This window comes from Rhineura floridana, chromosome 3 (genome assembly GCF_030035675.1).
Source record: "Rhineura floridana isolate rRhiFlo1 chromosome 3, rRhiFlo1.hap2, whole genome shotgun sequence".
NCBI lineage: Eukaryota > Metazoa > Chordata > Lepidosauria > Squamata > Rhineuridae > Rhineura > Rhineura floridana.
Genome location: NC_084482.1, coordinates 188305152 through 188318527, shown reverse-complemented (window position 1 = coordinate 188318527; position 13376 = coordinate 188305152). Strand labels below are relative to the sequence as shown.

The 13376-nt window shown below is 47.2% G+C and overlaps 1 long non-coding RNA gene across 3 annotated transcripts; it reads left to right on the top strand.

The window, feature by feature from the left end:
• The first annotated feature begins 951 nt into the window (after positions 1 to 951).
• LOC133382388 (uncharacterized) lies at positions 952 to 12491 on the top strand. 3 transcript variants are annotated; one of them, XR_009761939.1, is made up of 3 exons: positions 952 to 1337; positions 10672 to 10735; positions 11534 to 12491. It is a non-coding gene; the product is annotated as an uncharacterized LOC133382388 (long non-coding RNA). The 3 variants fall into 3 exon arrangements; XR_009761937.1 differs by having other exon boundaries at positions 956 to 1330; XR_009761938.1 differs by lacking the exon at positions 952 to 1337 and adding an exon at positions 3307 to 3474.
• The last annotated feature ends 885 nt before the right edge of the window (positions 12492 to 13376 follow it).

The following is a 13376-nucleotide window of genomic DNA, read 5'->3' as shown; positions in this document are numbered from 1 at the left end:
TCAGGCAGCTGATTTTTGAAAGGCTAGCAATGGTTAGGTATTTCAGTTATTATTCGTAGTACTTTTATTGCCAGGGAGGGGTGAGGTATTTGTGGGATTGTTATTATTGCTGTGCCTCAAGAGTATCAAAATAACTTGACCAGCCTTAGGTACAAGGCACTCTGAGTTGTATTCAACTAAGTCCTACACAGAGTAGACTATTGTAATAATATTCTATTTTAGATTTTGTAACCTACCCTGGGACCTGTTGGTGAAGGGCAGGCAATAAATAATAATAGAAATAATAATCTATCTGCTCTATATATTTAAAGCAGTATTATACCACAATCATGGCTTTCCCCAAACTAAGAATCCTGGGAACTGTAGCTTGTAAGGGTACTGAGAGTCGTTAGGAGACTCCTGTTGCCCTTACAGACCTACCATTTGCAGAGTTCCGAGATTGATTGTTAAACCACTCTGAAAATTGTAGCTCTGTGAGAATAGAGTCTCCTGACAAGGCTCACCACTCTTAACAAACCACCGTTTCCAGGATTCTATGGGGAAGCCATGACTGTTTAAAGTGGAACAATACTGATATAAATACACTGCAGATGGAGCCTTTAGCATCAAATACACCCTTTGACGGGAGTAGAAAGTGCCATTTGCTGCTCTGCCTCACGCACAAAACGTCTTAGGGAAGAGTCAGTCCTCCTGTTCTACAGATCTCCTAAATACTTTCTAGATTTGGGTGACAAACCAGCACTAGAAGCAGAAGGGCAGTCAATGTGAGGAAGGAAGCCCAAGTGGATAGAGAAAGTTTCGGCAGGGTGGGGGGTTGTGGCATGGTGAGCTTGTAATGAGTCCGCGGTTGCTAAACAAGTGGCAGGCCCAGCCCGGGAGGGATTTGGCCAGAGTAAGAGTAAAAGCGAAACTGCTACGACGGCTGCAGCTGCTGTGAGAAAAGCAGAAGTGAGTTTGGGTGGGAAAAAAGGAGGGGGGATTCCAACTTGCCCCAAGCCCTGATTGGCTCAGATGGTCTTCCCAGGAGAGGAAGGAAGGGGGAAATTCGATGGTCCTCTCGGCATTAAATAGCCTAAGAGGAGCGTTACAGAAAAGGCTGGGGCGTGCAGGCTGGCAAGATCCCTGAGTTGGCAGTGTGTGCGCAAGCAGGCTGGCCCTGTCTCAACTTGCCTCCTGGGCGAGCCGGCTCCTTGGGTGCCTGGCTACCTTGTCGTGATCTGGAATCCACGGCAGGGAAGGTGCTTGGGCAGCCTGGACTTCTTGGTCTTTGGCGCTGCCCCTTGCGGGGCTAAGGAAGAAGACTTGGCCGCTCCCTTCCAGAGACTGGCAGGTGAGAGGTGGGTGATGTCTGGGTCTCCGGATGGGAGAGGAGACATCAGGAGGGCTGGAGCATCACACCTGCTTCTCCCACGCCATACGTTATTAGCTGGAGGAGCCTTTGAAGCCGTATGCATTCGCGCAGTGGTGCATTCAGGCCAGAATACATCCAGGTAACAGGTTGGTGTGGCTGTTAAGGGGTGGGGGAGGCACACAAAAAAAGTTACGGTGAGCCCTGTGTTAAGGGTGTGGCCTGTGTTAAGGAGACAGTGAACAGTGGAAGGGAAGAAGCCCAGTGAAAAGGAAGAGAGCAGGATCCAAGCATGCTAGCGGGGATGCCACCTTCTCCTTCAGAGCTTTCCTGATAGGGTTGTACTGCTGGCACCCCCTTTTCCTGCTGGATATCCTGTGCGTTTTAACAGCTGCAACAGGCAAAAATTCAACAGTAGAGCCTTCCACTTGCCACTGCATTTATAGGGGAAGGGCCATAGCTCAGTGATAGAGCATCTGCCCTGCATGCAGAAGGTCCCAGTTTCAATCCCTGGAGTCTCTAAGTAGGGCTGAGAGAGACTCCTGCCTGAAATCCTGGAGAGTTGCTGCCAGTCAGTGTAGACAACACTGGGCTAGATGGACCAGTGCTTGTGATTCAGTATAAGGCAGCTTCCTATGTTCCTGTGACCATCAGGCAAGGTGTCCTCACTGGAGGCAACTGCAGATCACCTTTCCTAAGAGGTTGGTCATGGTTGCTAAGAAGTAAGTTCAGTTTCCTTCAAATCCCCTTCATTTTTCCACACCATAAAATACTTCTCTCCTTGTCCCCAAATGGGTACAAGAATGGGAGTAGGATCCATATCTTCAATTGAAGCAGTGAGATCCCAATTCTTCCAGAAATTTGCTGGGTAGTTTTAAGCAAGCCACAACCTTTCAACCTCATTTATCCATCTGTAAAATGGGCATAACAGCAATGGATTTGATGAAAAGATTAATGCCAGAAGAAATGTTATTACAACTCCTAAGGTGCATTTTATTCCCTTATAGCACAAGCTGTTTCAAGATAACTAAATTAACAGGAAATGTTCTAGTCCAAATATGAGTTTCTGCAAGAACTGAAGGTACACTTTCCCTCCAAAAGTCCTCCTTGTTCACTTTGCATAGTTCTCAGAACTGAGGGCCAGACTTGATGAGATGATGGAAATTCATTATCAGATCTACTAACTTTCTTTTTTAAAGTTTTTTTTTGGGGGGGGGAGATTTGAATCAGGATTCAGGACTGTTGGTAAGGGGAAGTTAACCCTTATCATACAATATTAGAGTTGGAAGAGTCCCTGGAGGGGAGGTCATCTAGTCCAGCCGTCTGCTCAGTGCTGGAATCTTGCAATCACATAGAGACACAGGAAATTAAGAATCTTCCCTTGCTGTTGTCTAGATGTAAATCACTTCCCCTCAGATCTGCTGTTTGCACCATTATGTTAAACTTGCCAGTACTTTTTTTTAATGCAGTGAGGCTCTGTACCTTTTAATGACTGCATAGCAGGCAGAAATCAACAGATGAAACTTCCCCATCCCCATGTTTCCGTGCCAAGAAAAGATTATACTAATTGCTTGTTCATTTAGCTTCACCTGTTGAACTTGTCATTTATGTACTTACATTTCCCCCCTCCTGCCTTTCTTCCATCACAGAACCCAAAGCAGCATATATGCATGCGGTTCCCAGGTGCTTCCCCATCCCAGCACTGACTGGATCTGGATTTGCTAAGGTCAGCAAGGTGGTAGTAGCCTCATGTGGCTTCAGACCATATGCTGGGCATGGAATGCTTAAAGGCACAGATCCTTTCAGCAGCTCCCTGATAGCTCTCTAATCAGTGCCCAGTCATCCGGACTGCTCTGCTTCCTAGAAACCCCCCCCCCCCCGCTAGATCAGCTGTTTCCTCTGCTCAATTATTTTCAGCTCTCCCTGCTGGAGAGGCCAGATTTTCAAATATTGATCAGCTGCTCATTTTCCAACCAAGACTCCTGGTTTCTCCCTGTTTTAATTGAGTCTGTTCTAGCTCCTTAAACATTCGGCTGACACAAGAATTTAGCAAAAGAAACTTTTCCAGCAGAGGCGGGGAAACTTCACCTGCTAAATCATGTCTGTGTGTCTGGCGGCTGTTCAAGGTACAAGAGTCCGGTCGAAAAAGGCAGCAGCCCTACACAGGAGTCACTCTGATGTGAACTCTTGTATCTGGATCCCAAGCGTGACTCTGAATTCAGTGACATAACCAAGGCTTCAGATTCAGGCAGTTGACGGTTTTGGAAATGGGGCCTATTTAAAAGCTATACCAAAAAAAAAACCCTGTCGAAAATGAGGTGTTTGAGGTAAATGGTTACAAGCTGGTTGTGATCTAGAGGGCCTTGTAGGAATTGCTTGTTCAAAATTCAACTTAGAGATCTGCCATGGGTATTTTCTTTAAAAAAAGAGGAAATGGGGGTGGGAATCTTGTGTGCTGTGCAATTCTGCTGACATCTCTCTCTCTCTCTCTCTGCCTCTCTCTCTGCCTCTCTCTGCCTCTCTGCCTCTCTCTCTCTCTCTCTCTCTCTCTCTCCTCTCTCTCTCTCTCTCTCTCTCTCTCTCTCTCTCTGCCTCTCTGCCTCTCTCTCTCTCTCTCTGCCTCTCTCTCTCTCTCTGCCTCTCTCTCTCTCTGCCTCTCTCTCTCTCTCTCTCTGCCTCTCTCTCTCTCTCTCTCTGCCTCTCTCTCTCTCTCTCTCTCTGCCTCTCTCTCTCTCTCTCTCTGCCTCTCTCTCTCTCTCTCTCTCTCTGCCTCTCTCTCTCTCTCTCTCTCTGCCTCTCTCTCTCTCTCTCTCTCTCTGCCTCTCTCTCTCTCTCTCTCTCTGCCTCTCTCTCTCTCTCTCTGCCTCTGCCTCTCTCTCTCTCTGCCTCTGCCTCTCTCTCTCTCTGCCTCTGCCTCTCTCTCTCTCTGCCTCTGCCTCTCTCTCTCTCTGCCTCTCTCTCTCTCTGCCTCTCTCTCTCTCTGCCTCTCTCTCTCTCTGCCTCTCTCTCTCTCTCTCTGCCTCTCTCTCTCTCTCTCTGCCTCTCTCTCTCTCTCTCTGCCTCTCTCTCTCTCTCTCTGCCTCTCTCTCTCTCTCTCTGCCTCTCTCTCTCTCTCTCTGCCTCTCTCTCTCTCTCTCTGCCTCTCTCTCTCTCTCTCTGCCTCTCTCTCTCTCTCTCTGCCTCTCTCTCTCTCTCTCTGCCTCTCCTCTCTCTCTCTCTCTGCCTCTCTCTCTCTCTCTCTGCCTCTCTCTCTCTCTCTCTCTGCCTCTCTCTCTCTCTCTCTCTGCCTCTCTCTCTCACTCTGCCTCTCTCTCTCTCTCTCTCTCTGCCTCTCTCTCTCTCTCTCTCTGCCTCTCTCTCTCTCTCTCTCTGCCTCTCTCTCTCTCTCTCTCTGCCTCTCTCTCTCTCTCTCTGCCTCTCTCTCTCTCTCTCTCTGCCTCTCTCTCTCTCTCTCTCTGCCTCTCTCTCTCTCTCTCTCTGCCTCTCTCTCTCTCTCTCTCTGCCTCTCTCTCTCTCTCTCTCTGCCTCTCTCTCTCTCTCTCTCTCTGCCTCTCTCTCTCTCTCTCTCTGCCTCTCTCTCTCTCTCTCTCTGCCTCTCTCTCTCTCTCTCTCTGCCTCTCTCTCTCTCTCTCTCTGCCTCTCTCTCTCTCTCTCTCTGCCTCTCTCTCTCTCTCTCTCTGCCTCTCTCTCTCTCTCTCTCTGCCTCTCTCTCTCTCTCTCTCTGCCTCTCTCTCTCTCTCTCTCTCTGCCTCTCTCTCTCTCTCTCTCTTCTGCCTCTCTCTCTCTCTCTCTCTGCCTCTCTCTCTCTCTCTCTCTCTGCCTCTCTCTCTCTCTCTCTCTGCCTCTCTCTCTCTCTCTCTCTGCCTCTCTCTCTCTCTCTCTCTGCCTCTCTCTCTCTCTCTCTCTGCCTCTCTCTCTCTCTCTCTCTGCCTCTCTCTCTCTCTCTCTCTGCCTCTCTCTCTCTCTGCCTCTCTCTCTCTCTGCCTCTCTCTGCCTCTCTCTCTCTCTGCCTCTCTCTGCCTCTCTCTCTCTCTGCCTCTCTCTGCCTCTCTCTCTCTCTCTGCCTCTCTCTGCCTCTCTCTCTCTCTGCCTCTCTCTGCCTCTCTCTCTCTCTCTGCCTCTCTCTGCCTCTCTCTCTCTCTCTGCCTCTCTCTGCCTCTCTCTCTCTCTCTCTCTCTCTGCCTCTCTCTCTCTCTCTCTCTCTGCCTCTCTCTCTCTCTCTCTCTCTCTGCCTCTCTCTCTCTCTCTCTCTCTCTGCCTCTCTCTCTCTCTCTCTCTCTCTCTGCCTCTCTCTCTCTCTCTCTCTCTCTGCCTCTCTCTCTCTCTCTCTCTCTGCCTCTCTCTCTCTCTCTCTCTCTGCCTCTCTCTCTCTCTCTCTCTCTGCCTCTCTCTCTCTCTCTCTCTCTGCGCCACTACTCCCATCTGGGTTTTGACCTAGGGGTTTTTGGAGGCTCTGTGGTATGAGGATACTGTCTGAGATGGATAGTTGGGCAAGTGGATGGTTCTGCACCTGGATGGGCAAATGGATAGAAGGGCAAGACTGGGTCACCTTCTGCTCCTCCCTTTCCAGTTCTGTGATCCATCCAATACATACAGCCTAATGCTATGCACCTTTACTTAGGAATAAGGGCCAAGGGGCTCAGTGGAGCTTACTCCCAAATAGTTGTGCATAGGATTACAGCAGCCTTTACGCTCTTCAAATTAGGCTGCTTCAGCACCCAACGGAAACCACAACTCCAGTGCAATAGGAAGTAGCAGGAAGGCTTGTAGTATATGTTGTAGCACTTAAATTAGAAGGCGTGCTATGCGAGACAGCCCTGTGATAACGCTTCTTCTGAAAGCATGTAGGCACCAACACAGCAATTGCACTGATCTGTGGGGCAGATCATGTACCTTGGCCAATCCTTGGTGCAAAGCTGCTGTACAGCTGGTTGGCCCATGCATTTGCTCTAGAAGAATAGGCAGACTCCAGAGTTATATATCCTCTTGGCATACAAAACAGAATACAGGGGGTACTGTACAGCACAGAGCAAGTTGATTGCCTAGGGAGAATGGAGGAGGGATGCTAATGAGGGCACCCCAAAATGGAAAGACGATGTTGTGAAGCAGTCATTGCCCAGCCTTTCCTGAAGAGGACTGGCCAATTTTTGTTGAGGATCTGCATGTTGGACCTTAGCTGGAAGTGAATCCACACTCCTTTGCCTTTTGTGGATTGGTTGGGTAAATATCTGTTGTAAAAAGCCTAGCTTTCCCTCAATCTCTTGGAGGGAGTTGACCTATCCTAGCAAATTTTCCAGTGGTCACCTTAGAATGAGATAAATAGGACAGAGACATTTGATTTGACTGAAAAGACCATGCATGATAATAATGATGATTAATTAAATTTATATCCTGCCTTTCCTCCCAGAAGGAGCTCAGGGCAGCAAACAAAATACTAAAAACACTCTAAAACATCTTAAACAGGCTTTAAAACATATTAAAACAAAACATCTTTTAAAACATCTTTTAAAAAAAGCTTTAAAAATATCTTAAAAAGCAATTCCAACACAGACGCAGACTGGGATAAGATTTGTACCTAAAAGGCTTGTTGAAAGAGGAAGGTCTTCAGTAGGCGCCGAAAAGATAACAGAGATGGCGCCTGTCTAATATTTAAGAGGAGGAATTCCAAAGGGTAGGTGCCACTACACTAAAGGTCCGTTTCCTATGTTGTGTGGAACAGATCGCCTGATAAGATGGTATCTGAAGAAGGCCCTCACCTGCAGAGTGCAGTGATCGACTGGGTATATAAGGGGTAAGATGATCTTTCAGGTATCCTGGTCCCAATCCACATAGGGCTCTGTACACCAAAACCAGAACTTTGAACTTGGCCTGGTAGCTAATGAATGCACAAGAAAAAGAAGTGGGTGTTGTGCTAAGACTAGATGGGTTATTGCTTGTGGCAATGCAGCAACCTCTGATTGACTGGGCCAGTTCGTTATCATTCTGATTACTTGGAGAATAAAGCTGTTGGATTGTTTGGAGAAAGAGAAAGTTGTCAGTTTGGTTGGGATTAAAATCTCCTAGAGACAGAAATGTGTTTGTGGGGGAGGCTGAGGGCTGGGAAGAAGCCCTAAGTGGTAGGGAAGCCAAGGTCCCTGAGAGAGGCAAGCAGCTGAAGCAGGTGTGGGGAACCTGTGGCCCTCCCGATGTTATTGGCTTATAGCCTTTCCATCATCCCTAACCATTGGGCATGCTGAGTGGGGCTGATGGGAACTGGGGTCCAACAACACCTGGAGGGCACCGCAAATATTACACCTGATAAAGAGTCTAGGCCCTGAAAGGACTGTTTTAGGGTGTCGGAAGGAGAGCTCTGTCAGTTGTAGGTTCTATTGTGATCTGAAGAGTAGTGCTGTGTGTGGGATTGGGCGGGTGGGAGGTTGAATTTCATGTTTTTATTATAACTGACTAGCCAATGATTTGGCTGCAGTATTATTTATTGGTCCACTCTCAAAATACCAGTTTCTCTCTGTTCAGGGCAGGCTCACCATTTTGAAACCACCACTGTAGGGAAATGGTTGTGTGCTAGAAACACCTCTTGTCTGTCTGTCTGTTTAGCTAGCTAGCTATCTGCTCCCATCAGTGTGCATGGCACCTTCACTGAGTAACAGCAAGAAGGCAGATCCCTGCTCCAAGGAACTCGCATCCTCAACTTGTATTCGGAGGAGGCAGCAGAGGGAGCGGAACAAGGGAAGACTGTGAATTCATTCAATTCATGCTCATTTTAGTCCTAGCTGGCCACACCAACTTCCATCTGCCCAAAATTTATTTATTTATTTATTGCATTTATAAGCTGCCTTTCTTTTCATGAAACTTATGATTCCCAGGCTGTCTCCCATCCACTCACTGACCAGACCTGACCCTGCTTAGCTTCAGCAGTGAGCTGGCCTTATGTGCCTTCAGACCATACCCTGGGACCAACGTAAGAACGAGCCATTACCATTTGGCCTTTGGCCCATCTGAGCTTATTTGCCCAGTTCTGGAAAAGACGGGGATTGAGGGTGATGCTGACTTCTGTGCTATGACAGAGGACAATTTGAAATGTGCATTTGATTGGCAATTAACCTGTGGAAATGAGCAATGTTTCTGCTTCTTTGTCCTGGGGAGAATTGGATGCAAGGGCAAGAGCCCTTGCAGGGGAGATTCAGCAAGGAGACATTCTCCACCCACCAGTTCTCCTATGCAGCCTCTTCTCCCAGCTCTCTTCTCTATCCCCCTCCTTGCCAGCTAGCTGTGAGACCGGGGAGGGGGAGAAAAGTTTCAGGACAAAATCAGTGGAAGTGGGGCAGGGGGGAGTAGCCCCATGCAAAGGCAACCTCACCCCTGCATTGCTGCTCACTGGCACACAAATGTTTGGGCAGCATTTTTGGTACCCTACCATGTTGGGTGTCGCAGTGAATTGGGGGTGGGGTGGAAGGCACTCTGTGGAATGAGCCCAATCTAACCAAGGGGACTTGTTCTGTGTGTCCAGTAGGCAGACACTAGTGCTGAGATGTGGATCCTGGGCGTGTTGTGTTGCACCCTCTAGGTTTTAGGAGAATAAACTGGAGAGAGGGCAATTTATTCTGAGGATTATTTTAATGGTTGGACTTTACTAACTTTTTACAAAGTTTTTTACATGAGCAAAGGGTGTTGTTCTCCCCCTCCCTCTTATGGATTAGTTGCCCTACTCTTTCAGGATCAAGGTGGGTTTAAAAATCCACCTGTCCTCAATGCAAGATGGTCTCCCCCTCCCGCTTCATCACCCCCTTTCCTGTGAGAGTCTCTCCCCACACTTTACTGCTGTCCTCTTACGTTCTGGTTAATTACAATGCGTACATCTGCTCTGCAAAGGAAAGGGTTACAAGGAAGTTGAACAACAATAAAAGATTTGAAATGTGACTCTAGCAATCTACCTCCCTCCTGTCTGAGCTTTAAGCCTGGCTGCATCCCAGGGGCACAATAACTGGGGGTGGGGGTGGGAGGCACAGCAGCCAGAAGGAAGATCAAGGACATGGGGTGGGGGGTGGGAAATATTACCCTTTCTTGTCTAGGGCCTAGAAAGTGGGTAGGGGTGGGTGGAGACCTGTGAAGAGCCTCTGGTGGCAAGGGTGGGGCATGGTAACAGGGAAACTGTTTACTGTATGCCAGGCAGAATTACCTGCAAAACTGTTTGTGCAAGTGATGTTGAAATAGGTCATTTTTTTGTATTTTCCTCTTCTGTAGTGCTAATGAAAAGCCCACGTTGATAGGCATGCAGTTTCCATTCACGACCGACTCCCTTCCACACCTTTCCGCGTTGTGTTGCAACGCTCACAAGCAGTGTGTGTCTGTAGGCCGAAAGGTGTTCTCCATGCTCTTTTAGGCAGAAATGTTTCTCTGCACCTGACGCATGCACTCCACACCTGGGCCGTGCTAATTCTTAAACCGCTCTCTGAAAGGAAGGACTTCTTCACACAACACATAATTAACATATAGAAATCACCATTGGGAGATGTGGTAGTGGCCAGTTGGCTTAGGCAGTTTTAAAAGGGGGATTCAACAGATTCATGGCACGGGTCTATCCATGGTTATTAGCCGTGATGTCTAAACAGAACCTCCAGGTTCAGAGGCAGTGTACCTCTGAATACTGGTTGCTGGGGGACAGACAGCAGGAAAGGGCTATTGTGCTCCTATCCTCCTTGGGCTCCCCAAAGGCTCTTGTAAGAAAACAGGATGCGGAGGAGATGGAACTTTGACCTGATCCTGCAGTGCCCTCCTTATGTTATAAATGCAAATACAGTACTAATATATTTATACTTATTTTTATTTTTTTATCAAGATATATATACTGCTTAATGTAAAAAAAAAATCTCTCTAAGCCATTTATATATTCTTAGTCCAAATAGAGTTGCAGGATCAGTGTGGATGGCACAGGAAATGTGGCACACAATGAAGCCACGGATTGTGCTAAGCCTCCACCCTCTCTGGTATACCTTGGGAGAAGTGCTTTCTTCTCCCACTACAGATACATAGTCTCTGTTTAGTGCTCTTGTGACAGCAGGAGACAGCCTTCTAAAAACACAATTTCTTTAATACAGCCCAGAAAACAAGTTCACAAAAATAATTGGCCCCCTTGGGTGGGTGGGGATTCTAACGCAACGTATCCAAAATATTAAGCCCTTCATGGCATACACAAAAAAGAGGAGGTGAGTTTTCCAGAGCAATCTTGCCTAGAGATGTGAAAGACTGGGGGGGGGTGAAAAAAAAAAGGGGGGGGAGGTTTTTTTCCGTCCCCACCCCCTGAAAGTTTTCAGTTTTTTTTCCAGGCCTTCATGTCTCTTGTCCTGCCTGGTTTCGTGGGGGCAATCCTAACCTACCACAAGTGATCAGGTGAGTGACTATTTCCAAGCCTCCCTTAGCATCATTGTTAAATCCTAAATCCCCTCCTGCTGAGTCTCCTTTATCAGCCTGATCACTGAACCAGAATGCTTTATTTCGTACATTTATATCACATATTTCCTCAAAGGAGCTGAAGGCAACTTACCTCCACCCCCACCCCCCATTTTATCCTCGCAATGAAGTAGGTTAGGTTGAGATTGTTTGTGGCTCGCCCAAGACCGTTCAGTGAGCTTCTTGGCTGAGTGGGAATGTGAGCCCAAGTCTCCAAAGTATTAGCCCAACACTCTCTAAGAACTGCACCACTGTTAAATTGCATTGGCTTAGGTTTAGTGAAATGGGGATGGCAAGGGTCAGGATGGCAAGGGTCTTCCAGTTAACAGATGTTCTAGCCGTCCACACTTAAAAAAATAATAATCATGATTTTGTAGACAAGTGCAGAAGACAAAATAATGTCAGGCAAATCAGTGCAATCTGGCAGGTACTGTCAATACTAAGGTCACAGCCACACTAAAGCACATGTAATACACATTTAAAATATATGGCTTCCCCCAAAGAATCCTGGGAACTATAGTTTGTGAAGGGTACTTGGAATTGTATCTCTGTGAGGGGTACAGTTCTCAGGATTATCTGGGGAAACCATGTGCTTTAAATGTATGGTGTGGATGAGACCTGTGTCAGTGCACATCAGCAACTGGAATGAAAGAGGGACTTTTGGAAGAATATGCATCATCTGATTGAGAAATCTGCAGAAGGATTAATTGACCCTGGCTGGGCTTTCTCTCCTTACAGGATCATTAAGCATTTCTTCTGTGTGGAAGCCATAACTCCTGATGGAACTATCATCACACGCAGACATGTGCATAGCACTTCGCTCATGGGGTCGACATTGTGCAGCCTGCTCCCTTCAGTGATGGAACTCGCCTCTTTGGCAGGCCTCAGTACAACTCTGCTTTCTGTTACCAGCCAGTTTCTTCGTTGATGATGGTGTGATAGTGGGCAACGGAATCCCAAAAGCAGCTGTTTTTCTCTTAGTGTTCCAGCTGCACTTGGATTTCGTTCCCTGCTCTCCTGCCTTGGCCTCCTGGATTTTGTTTGTTCTCTTTAACTTGGAGCATGGGAAAGAGGCTGAGGGAGGTGGGATGGGGGGAGCTATAGGAAGGAACAAGGGTTTTTTTTGTAAGAGTAAAGATTTTATTCTCCATAATAATGAGAACTAGAAACTTGTTATTTTTCAAATGACAGCCAAGACCCTCGGTATCCTGCATACATCACCAGATTCTGTGCCAGATGGTGACGACTGCTGTACTAAATCACTGTGATTATGGGGGCTTCTTAACCAGCTAATTGAGGCAAAGGTAAAATATGATGACTGGGTAGCAAATATATATATATAAAAAGTAAAAAAAATCTTGGATTGTTTAGCAAAAACAGCTAGGTGACAATTTGAGGAAAAGTCTGAAAAATGAGGGGTGTGTGTGTACTTAGCTTTCTTCGTGTGCTGCATGGAACCTATGGAATTGATGACTAAGGGATGTTGTAGTGACCACTACTATGTATGTATTTTTTAAAAAAACCTATTAACCCATTGATGGAGAATAGGTCTATCAGTGGCCATCTGCTAGAACAGCTGAAAATAGAACCTCCACACTTAGAAACACAAAGCCTCTAAGGAGCAGCATAAACAAAAAGGGGCTGGATATCTCTGTTATGCTCTTCCATGTGAGTTCCCAGAGAGTATCTGACTAACCTGTTTTAGAGACACAGTGCTGTACTACATGGTTCAGGTGTGGGGAAACTTTTGGCCCTCTTGATGTTGCTGATCTGTAACTCCCATCATCCCTGGGCATTAGCCATGCTTGCTGGGGATGATGGGAGTGGCAGTTCAACATCTGGAGGGCCAAAGGTTCCCCATGCCTGACTTAGATCTTTGTGTAGTCTGGGACAGGGGGATGCTTCCAGACGATCTGTTTATTGAGCATTCATCCTGATTTGTCTGTGGGGAGGTTAAACGATGTTGCATCAAGGCAAGTGTCATCCCACACTTCCCACTGCATTTTCCCCATAGCGCAAAAAAGTCCAATCTTTTGGGGGAAGTGGGTTTGTTGCGCAACAGTTCCTAATTGTAAGGTCTTAATTGTGAAACCTGAATTTGCTGGTCTATGATTGAATCCCACGACGACAGCTTGAAAGTGTCCAGGGATGGGAAATCTGTGACCCTCCAGCTGTGACTGGACTCCAAATCCCATCATCCCTCACCATTGGCCATACCAGCTTGGGCTGATGGGATTTGGGAGACCAAACCCTGGTACGGAAAGACAATTTCCATCATGTCATTGATGTGGCTTTGTTATAGCATTGGAGAGGCTATATTTTGAGCATTGGATGAGGCTGAGGTCCTGAACAGGGTGGTTTATAATAGATGCTATTGGAGGTCGCATATTCATAGGGTCGCCATAAGTTGAAATTGACTTGAAAGCACATAACAACGAAGTATTTAAGGGATCAGGCCTAGGGAGGAACCATCGGAATTGTGTGCTGTCTTGGCAGCAGAGCGTGGGTGTGAGTGAGGAACTCCTTTGGGTTTCTTCACACTCCTCCTGTCCTCTAAAGATAGAGGCTTATTTCCTGGGGG